This window comes from Melospiza melodia, unplaced genomic scaffold, assembly GCF_035770615.1.
Source record: "Melospiza melodia melodia isolate bMelMel2 unplaced genomic scaffold, bMelMel2.pri scaffold_32, whole genome shotgun sequence".
Classification (NCBI taxonomy): domain Eukaryota; kingdom Metazoa; phylum Chordata; class Aves; order Passeriformes; family Passerellidae; genus Melospiza; species Melospiza melodia.
The window spans coordinates 6,626,893-6,637,263 of record NW_026948638.1 but is presented as its reverse complement, the minus strand read 5'-3'; positions in this window follow the sequence as shown (position 1 = coordinate 6,637,263).

Here is a 10,371-nt window from a genome sequence, read left to right as displayed (position 1 = left end):
ATGCCCCAAAATTCCCTTTGAAAGACAAAGCTCAACTCCTTCCAGTCACCCAGCCCCCTGCCCAGCTAGGGGCAAGACCAGGCCCTCAGCAGGCACTTGGTGGGGGCAGTGGGTGCCTCAGCCTGGCCACGGTCAGACACTGAGGAGGAGGAGGAGAGACCCTTTGTCATCATGGAAGAAGAGAAGAAACGTGACAGAGATGACAAGTGGGGAGATGTTGGGGCCCGAGAGCTTGGCCTGAGGGGACAAGCTGTGAATTCTTCCAGTAGGTGCCTGCAATGGCAGCCAAGGAAGCGTCCCCATGCAGAGCAATGAGTGCCCACGAGTTGCAGCAGTGCAAGGCGGCTGTGAGTGTGCTGTGGGGAGAGGGGGCACAGCAACAGCCCTACCAGTGGCAACAAAGGGCAACAGCCCAGGAGCTGCCCCCAATGGAAAAGGAGGTGACTGAGCCAAAGCTGAGCCAGCAAAGGCAAGGAAGTGCGAACAGCCAGGAGAAGCAGGCACATTCTCCTGCCCCCAGGGAGATGGTGCCATCAGCAGGGACACAGAGCCCAGTCCCTGCTCCAGACAGACCCTGCTGCCCCACCAGCCCCTCACCCAGCCCACTGGGAGCCCAAACCCCCAGGGAGCAGTGGGAAGAGGCAGAGCAGGGCTCAGTGCTGACAGAGAAGGAGAGTGAGGAGGGCACCTCAGCTGGCAGCAATGAAGACTGAGAATCCTACAGCCAGACTGAGCTTTGCCAAGAGTACCAAGGTGGGGCAGAGCCAGAGCTGTCCCAAGGAGAGTTCAGCAGCTCCCAAGACCTCTCCAGCTGCAGCAAAACAAAACTCAGAGAACTCCGAGATGATTCCACGGAGAAAGACAGCAGCAGCACAGACCTGCCACAGAACTGCTGTGCAGGTAACAGCATCTTCAGCTTCGGGCCCACTCCCTTGCTGTGGGAGGAGGAGGAGGACGATGGCTGGCATGAAGTCAGTATCCTGGAGCTGTCTGAAAGAGAAGGCAGGGCCCAAAGGCTGGCAGATCTTGCGACAGATGGGCTGCCACTACCCGTCCCTCAGGAGGTCTGGGTTGAGGGGCAGGCAGCGGAGTCCCTGTGTGCCTCGCTTCCCTCCCTGTGCAGCGAAGGCTCCATGGGCCAGCAGGGGCCCAAGGCAGGGCCCCAGAGCCAGGGGCCTGCCCCGCAGAGCCGTGGCAGCGCCTCAGCTGGCCAGCCGGGAGCGCAGGCCCACAGGCAGCAGCGCTGCCCCGAGCAAACGGCCCGGCTGCCTCAAGCAGGCGCTGTGGGCACTGCGGGCACTGCTCTGCTGGCCCTGCCTGGCGCGGCAGCTACAGGAGCAGCACCCATGGCCCTGCCCAGCCCGGGCCAGCCGATGATGGCTGCTCCCTGCGTGGGGCCCCAGGGAGCCACACAGGCGGCCTCGGCCTGGACATGGCCCTGCAGCCTCAGCTGCCCCGGCCAGCCAGGAGCATCTCCCCAGCACCCACAGTCACTGCTGGGGCCAGTCCTAAACAGCACGTGTGGGACACAATTGGTGCCAGAACGCTCAGCAGGGAATCCCAGAGTCATCGAGGTGGGAAGAGACCCTGACGCTCACCCAGTGCCACTGGCACTCTGGCAGCACCATCATCACCGCACAACCACGTCCTCAAGGGCAACATCCGCACAACTCCTCAACGCCTCAGAGACGGCGACTCCACCGCCTCCCTGGGCAGCTTCTTCCAGTGCCTCACCCCTCTGTCAGAGAAAAATTCTTTCTGACATTGAATCCAAACCTCCCCTGGTGCCATCAAAGGCCATTTCCTCTCATCTTGAAAGGATTCCGCGCTGGTCCTTTGGGATTGTATCCCTGAGGAATGAGCACAGGTGGGAGCTGTTGCTCCATGGATGTGACTGCAGGACTTTGACTCATACCATTCCTCCGAAACAAATTAAAGTTGAGTTTAAGAAATAGTAGTAGTAAAAAAAAAAATTAAAAAAAACTTACACAAAAGATATTTTGAAAATATTTAAAAAAAAGAATAGGAATAAGAAGAAGAATAAGAAATAGTAGTAGTAAATTTAGTAAGAATAATAAGAATGAGAATAGGAATACAAAGATGAAGAGGAAGATGAAAAACTAGTAATTAATAAAGGAATATTAAAAATCAAGAATGACATAGTTAATAAGCATAGCAAGCAAATAAGATTACTTAGAAGGAGAATAGGAAGAATATTTTAAAGAAGAAGAAAGAATAGTAGTAGCAATTAAGAAGAAGAAGGGGAAGAAGAGAAAGAAAGAAGAAGAAATTATAATAATAAGAAGAATATTAAATCCAAATTCACATCTACACGTCTTCTAGAATCCCAGAATGCAGGAAAGGACCTTAAAAAGTATCTACTTCCAACTGATCATCTTCTAAGCTCTCTCTCTCCAAGACCTCTTTCGTACTTCGATCTCCTGAGCTCCCATTTCTTGTTCAGTAAAATCCATGAACAAAACAATATGGTTTTGTTCTCCTATGGTCTCATTTGTGCCTTCACTGGGGCTGAGGCACCTCTCCCTCATGGCACCTTAAGCCTGGATGGACCCATGGGCAGGTTCCTTCCAGGCACAAGCATTCCAGCATTCTGTCAGGGACTCCCTGCCCTTCTTCCCTCTGCTCCCAGCTGCAGAATGTGCAGCAAAGCCGCCTTTGCTGTCTGCTCGGGGAGCCCAGCCAGCTGCTGCAGCCTGACCCTGCACAGCTCCCCTGGCAGGCACGGCAGGAGCAGCGCCCCGGCAGCCTCAGCAATCGCCCTCTGACATCTCTGGCACTCACTGCCATGGGCTGCAATTCCAGCTGCCAGCAAGGAAAAGATGCTCCTGCCCTTCAAGGCCAAATTCTGAAGGGGCCAAGACACAAGCAGAGCAAGATCTTACAAAGACATTTCACTGCCAGCCTCCAGAACTTCATCCAGGGCTGTTTGAGCACCCGAGTTGGGAAGGAAAAAAAAAAAATCAGGGGAAGGTCTTTGGCTGGGAGCTGCCACAGGTAAAGAGAGACCGTGTGGAAGGGAAAAGGAGCAGACAAAGGAAGGCAGGAGAGAAAGCAGGACACAAATGGCAACCAGCTGAGAAGGTGGCACTCTGAAAACCAAACTTGAACTTATGGAATAGCAATGGGACAGAAAAGAAGAATTCTAAGACTATTTACTCTGCTTCTGTGAGCAACCTGTGCCAGGACTTCACCACCCTGACAGGGAAGAAGTATTTTCTAGATCATACCTGAATTTCATCCCTTTTACTCTGAGCCCTGAACATCAGTCCCTGAGAGGGAGCTGAAGAAACCTCTCCAGAACTCCAAGTCAGAATCCAGCTCCAAACTTTCTTGGACTTTTAATGGGTCCCACTGAGGTTCACAACTGAGAAAGTGTCCCAAGGCCCCAGGCAGAGCAGAGAACTGGAGGCAGTGATGACAGGTGGGGACAAAGAGAAGCCGAGTCCTTGTGCCCTGGGGCACAGCAGGGTCTGTGCCACCAAGGGCTGTGAGGAGACACCTTGTCCTGAGGCCCTGGGGCCTCCTGGCACAGCCCCAGCCAGGCTGGGCACTGTCAGCCCCTTGTCCTGCCCTCAGCATCCGCCCCTAGCCCACATCCCAGTGGCCTCAAGGATCTGCTGGAAGGAGTCCCTGGGGAGCCTTGCTCAGCAATGGCCCTGGGGGCTCCTGAATGCTCCCTACAGGGACTGCAGGTTTTTCAAAGGACTTTGGGTTTTGCTTTTGCCTTGGAGTCTCTGAGAGGTTTGTGCAATCATGGCCTCCAATTATCTGCTTTAATTAGTCCCTGGAGAGGCTTTGTCAGTAACAACACTCAGTGGGGCTCATTAATGCTACAAGGTACTTCAGTTATTTTAAGGTACTTGGTGTTTCCCTTTGGATACAGACTCTGGGAGAGGTTTGTGCAATCATGGCCCCAATTATCTGTGTTAATTAGTCCCTGGAGAGCTTTGTACTTACACTCAGTAGGGCTCATTAATCCTTTGAGACACTCAAGGTGTTTAAGGTACTTTGGATTTTCCTTCCCACACTGAGTGTTTGAGAGGCTTTTGTGCCATCCTGGTCTCCAATTCTGTCCTGTAAGGAGTCCATGAGGAGCCTCTGTTGGGGATGGACCTCAGTGGGAGCCATTAGTGCTCTGAGACAGTTTGGGGTTTTCTTCTGACTTTGACTCCTGGCAAGGTTTGTGCAATCTCCTCCCAGGCCCTAAGGTTCCAGGGCTCACGCCAAATGCACCACGGGGCTCATTAGGATCAAGCAAGTCATGACAAACCATGGCTCTGCCTTGATTTCCCTCTGCTCCAATGCAGTTCATTAGGAGGGTTTCCTTTGACAGTTATGGAGAAAGAGTTCAAAGAGCTTATAAGAAATATGTATTCCTATTATAAAGGGTGTCTTTTATTGCTGCTCCTATTACACAAGAAGTGATTGCAGCATTCAGTGGCTGATATTGATGCAGGGACTCTCGTAAGGAGGTCTGGCCACGCTGGGCAGGGGCTGGGGCTGCGGGGGAGCTGGGCAGGGGACACAGCCAGGACAGGGGACCCCAACTGAGCCCAGGCATACCCCAGACCAGAGCACATCATGCTCAGGGTAGGAATGGGGGGAACAGGGAGGAATGGGGGAATTTTGGAGGGAAAGTTTTTGCCTTCCCAGGTAACACTTAAGGCAAGAGGGGGCCCTGTTTCACCAGTGGGCAGGGTCACTACCAAAGACACAGACACCAGCCTAAGGAATTGTGTCATTTATATCATGCACAGCTGCAGAGATTTACAAAAGGATAAGCTCAGCAAAGCACATCATCATTAGCAAAGAATTACAAAAGAAGCTCAGCAATCCATCATAACCCATCATTACATTTTGATGACTAACCCCTTGGTGAAAAACGAGAGGTGTTTGTGGCAGACAAAGATTCTGGCTGACTATCAAGGTACACCTTACAGACATCAGGAGTACTTTAGTGACACCGTTCTTCATTCTATTTTCTCAATCCCATTGGAGTTAGGAACAAGAATTCTGTTGTCTGTGGAGCTGGCACCTTTTTAATTCCAGAATAATGCCCCAAGGCCCTTTGCTGTTCAGCTTTACCATGCTGTCTGTGGCTAACAAGGCTTGGGGGGACCCTTTCCCCTCTGACTGGAAGGGGCCGGGTCCCAGTCCCTGAGGGGCACCCAGGCTCCTGGATGGAATTCCTGTGCAAGTCCCTCAGTGTCACAGCAGCCTTCACATGGAGCCCCGTGGATCAGAGCATTTTCCACAGGGGCCCTTGGGGCAAACAGGGAGATCTGGTCTGGCAGGATGTGTAAAACAATATCCTGTCAAATCTCCTTGTTCTCACACAGAATCCCTGGCTGCAGGGACACATTCCCATTGTTCCTGCCCAGGTTTCAGGACTCAGAGTTGTCTTTCCTAGGAGCTGTTCCTTCAGCTGCCTCGGGAGGGCCATTTGGCCTCTGGACCCACACTCTGGCTCCATTATTAGGGCTGCTGCATCCAAACCCTTTATCCCCACAACGGTGGTGACTGGAGGTGGATCTCCTTTTTTCACAATTGTTCTTAAAATTGCAAGATCAATAATTGTGCTACTCTGTCATGGGGTTGAATAATCCAATCTTGTTCATTATTGTTTGACAGAATTACTGTAATTTCTCCTGGATATTCTGCATCAATTCCTCCTGCCATGACAGGAACACTTTGCAAGGCCAAGCTCCAAGGGAGCAGTTACCAAAGCAAAGTGTCCTGGAGGAATCTGAATTCCTGTTTTGGTATTGATAGCTCTCATTTGATTTGAATTTATCCTAATGAATTCCAACGCATGAAGGCCCAGCCCCGCAGCCTCTGGGCTGGCCCTGCCAGGGGCCATCACAGCCAGAACAATTTCCCAGGCAGCCCAAGTCTCACTGCCCATGGTTGGATTTGCAAATTGGGGGCAGCCGTGCACAGCCAGGGGGTTTCCATTTCCCCCGTGGGCCATTGTGAAGGGCATGGAGCACATCTGGGACATGGGCTCTCCATGGGCAAAGGTTCCATCTCCTCATTTTTTACACTGCTCTTTTAACAACCCGTTCAACCAGTCCTGCAGCTTGTGCATGAAAAACCCTGCAGGCTTAATGACTGTATTTTTCACAGGAACAGACAAAGCACTCTGCATCACAGCATCAGCACACCCTGTAAAAATAGCCAATTTCCTCCCTTCCTCCTTTTTCCATTGTATACAATCTCACAAAGTTGACCGCTGACATTAAGGTCCTGGCCAATCCAGTTCTGTAGGGTATTTAGTGTTACATCCCTGAGCTGCCAAAGCTACCAAATTAGTATTGTCAACACTACTTCACATTATTATTATAATTTTATACATAGATAGTGATATAAAAATATAGATAAAAGTAGATACAGACATATATAAATATATATATTGAGGTCTTACTATACTATAAATACATATATATTATTATGTATATAGATATTTCACTTGCACAAATGCATCTGAGCTCAAAATTAAAATCTTCTTCTCTTGCTCCATGTGGGAGCATTCCAACAATAATTGTTCCTTCTGAAGGTGCTGTTTCCAATGCACCCTTAACAAATTCATGTTTGTCTGCCCAAACCCACAAGTTCTTTTCCTTTTCCATATGCAATTTTTGGATGCATTTAAAGCCATCCAGGGGTGCAGCTTCTTTTACCCGACTGCCCCACTGCCCACACGGGGCTCTGATCTCAGCCTACTCCAGAGCCAGGGAATTCGAGGGAAGGGCTTCCCAGCTGGGAATTCTTGATGGCACTGACTCCTCACATTGACACTGAACAAGTGACATTTTGTTGGGATCTGGCCAGACTGTGCCAGTTTTGTATTACCAGTAGCCAAAGTTAGCACCAAGGGCACAGACTCCAGCTGAAGGAATCAGTGTCATTTCCTGCAGTTCAGAGCAGCAAAGAATCACAAAAGGAGCAGCTCAGCAATGCAGCCAACCATCCCCACCAAAGATTGCAGCAGTGATTAAGAAAGATCCAGCAGCATTCACCCTCAGCCTTTACCATCCCCCAGACCCACACAGCAGCTGGGGAAGCTGTCACAGCCAAGGGCTGCAGAGCCACTCCTGGGCACTCGGAATTCCTGCAGGTGCCTCCAGCCCCAGGTGAGGCTCCAACCCCGCTGGGAGAGGGCCCAGCTCTGACAGTGCTGAATGAACAAACTGACAGTACTGCTAGTGTGGCAACATCTGCTTTCATCCTCCTCTTGGGTCCCTCCCAAAGCCTGGCCAGGGCCCCAGGAGGAACCAAGGGAGGTGACTTTGACCATTCAGCCCCAAACAAGGCCAGATGTCAGATTTCATGGCCTTGTCTGGCTTCTAAATACACAAAGGTCAATACATGTCTCACTAAGGAGTGGCTACATCTATCACAGTGCTAATAACCATGCATATTTCATCAGGGAGCAGATACAAAGATAACGTTTGCTTGGAAGGTTCATCCAGAGGCCACCTTTGGCTCAGGGCCTGCTGTCCAGGCCTCACTCAGGGCTGGTGTCCAGGCCTTGGCACTTCAGGGACGTGGTTTAGTGCTGGGCTTGGCACTGCTGGGTGAGCGGCTGCACTGGGTGAGCTCAGAGGGCTTTTCCAACAGAAAGGATTCTGTGATTCCATGATTATATCCACTGCATTCAGCTGGGGCTATTTTAGCAGCATTCCTTTGCTCCAAAAGTTCCCTCTTGCCCAGCTCCTGTGGCCTGAGGCTTCAGCTCCTTCAGCTCCTGGTGCTGAGTTGCTCATGCTGAATGAGACGGCTCGGAGAGAAGAACACAGTGCATGCAATTCCTTCTGGGACACGGAGAGGGGAGGCTGTGCAAACAGGAGCATTGTTTGCTGTGGCCTCCTCTCTGCCCTTCACGCCTTTCAGCACTTTGAACCAGCCAAGAGCTTTCTCCAAGAGTGTAATGGAGCAGCTGTTCCTGCTCCCAGGCCTGGCTCTCTCCAGTCTCTGCCCTTGCCTGGTTCTGTCCCTCGTGCTGTGCCCTCTGTTCCCCCAGGGCTCGCTGGCTGCTGCCCAGGACTGTGGCACTGGCACAGATCCAGTGCTCCAGAGCCTCCTTTCTGTGCCCTTGGAGCTGCCTGGGCACAGCAGCCTTTTCCATCTGGAAGCTCCCCATGCACAGGGAGTGCCCAGCTCCGTTCCTTGCACAGCCTCCAGGAGCCCAGGGCTGCCATCTCCAGTCCCTGCTGGCACTGGGGGCTCCCAGGTGCCTCAGGCTGCTGTGACACCGCTGCACACAGGAGGGAAAAGGGGCAGGGGCTGTGCTCAAAGTCAGCTCCATCTGCTGCTGCTGCTGCTGCTGCTTCTGCGGGGTCATTTGTTCAGCCCTGTCTGCCCAGAGTCAGGGATCAGATCCTGCCAGTCTCTTCCAGCCCTGGCTGCTCAGAGTTTGGGTCTTGGAGCCTCAGGTGGCCAAAGGCAGCTGCTGCTGGTGCCTCTGTGTGCCCGAGTTCAGCAGTGCTGCTCCATCAGTCTGTGCCCAGCAACGGGGAAAAGCCTCAGCCCTGCAGGGCCAGGAGCTGCCGGGCTCTGCCTGAGCAGCTCAGCCAGCAGGAAGGGAGCTGCTCCACACAGGAACCAGGAGCAAAGGACATTCCTTTGATAGGACATGTTTTCTATTGAAAGGAGAAAAAAGGAAAAAGTAATAAAAAACTATATAAAGTGTGAAAGATAAAAACAAAACCCAAGTGTGCAGTTAAAAATCTTCTCTAACTTTGAATTAAGAGGTAACTGATCATTCGAAACAGAACTCAGTTATTCATTTTGTAAATGTGCTGATGGCATGGATCCATCTTAGTGATGTCAGCAGTCTTTATAAAAAGTTTTTGGGGATTGTTTCCAATATTGTTATTTTAAATTCTGGTCGAAACAAGAGGAAATTGCTTTGTGCCCTTCCAGCTCCAAGCAGGACTGGGAATGGAAACTCTGTCAAAGCCCAAATCCTTTAGAAGATGACCTTCCTTCTCAGCCTGGGAATGAGCTGCACATTCCCTTTGAAACTGTCAGGGATCTCTTAGAGACACAAAGTCCCACTGCCAGCTTTTTGCTCTGGTTTGGCAGTGCAGATGGGCAATTCTCCATCCACCAGCTCCAGACTGCACTGCCTCAGGAGCACGGCCCACTCGCCAGCTTTGGCCCACTCGTGGCACTTCTAGAGGAGGAAGAAAGTGGAATTGCACAATTCCAGCCAATCAAGAAGGAAGAATGGGACAGACAAAACACCCTGTGCAGATCCAGGTGTTCAGCTGGACTGTGGAGAGTTTGGGTCCTTGCCAGTTGGATGTGTGTCCCCAGCTGCAATCTCTGGGCCTGCAGCAGAGTCTCACTCACCTGCCAAAGCAGAAAGCTCAGGCGCTGTGCTCGCAATGGGCTCGTCTGATGCAGAGCTGTCAGAGCAATGTGAGGGCAGAGCCAGCCCAGCTGGGCCCAGGGCTGAGCCCAGCAGAGCCCTGGCAGAGCCCAGAGCAGCCTCAGCACCCGCAGAGCCTGGCTGCAAGGGGAGAAAGCAGAAACCGCCCGTCAGCTGAGGGCTCCTGTGCCCTTGTGCCAAGGCCTGCGGTGCCCAGGCCATGCTGACTGTGCCCAGAGCTGTGCCCAGAGCTGCCCATCCCTTCTGCCTTTGGCAAAGAGCAGGAGGGCAGCACATGTGCCCAGCCTGCAGCCAGCCACGGCACATCCAGCCCTCAGCAGCTGCCCAGAGCAGGATGCTCCTGTGCTCGCTGCCAGCTCCCAAAAGCTCTGATCCCACCCTGCCAAGCACACAGGGACCCACCTCACGCCAGCCACGGCTGCAAGAAAAGCTGCTCCCAAACCATGGCCTCAGCCTTCTCCAAGGGCATGGCCCATCCACGCCACAGCTGCTCCCCAGCACTTCCCCATCCACACTGGATCACCTGGAACATTTCCTCTGCTAAAACAAACAACACATTATTGAAAAGAGATTAGATGCAAAAAGGGAAAACAAGAAAAACGGTGAAAACTCTTATCTCTGTAAGGGCCTTGAGAAAGGCCAAACCCCTGCATGCCAGGGAAAAACCCAGCCATGGCTGAGGGAAGCCCACACTTTCTCTCTTCCCCCCTGCACTGCCCCCCAAAATCACAGTGACCCCAAAGCAAACAAGGGCAGTGGTGCAGCCCAAGCCCTTCCTTGCCTGCACAGCAAAGCAGCCCCAGCATGGGTTCTGGAGCCCCACCTCTGCTCCCACCATGGGGGTTTGTTTGTGTCGGGCTGGCTGCCCCAGCCCCAGCTCGGGGCACAGTGGGTGCTGGGGGCTGTTGGCAGGGCCAGGAGCCCACTCCCATTTCGTGCCCACCCCAGCCCAT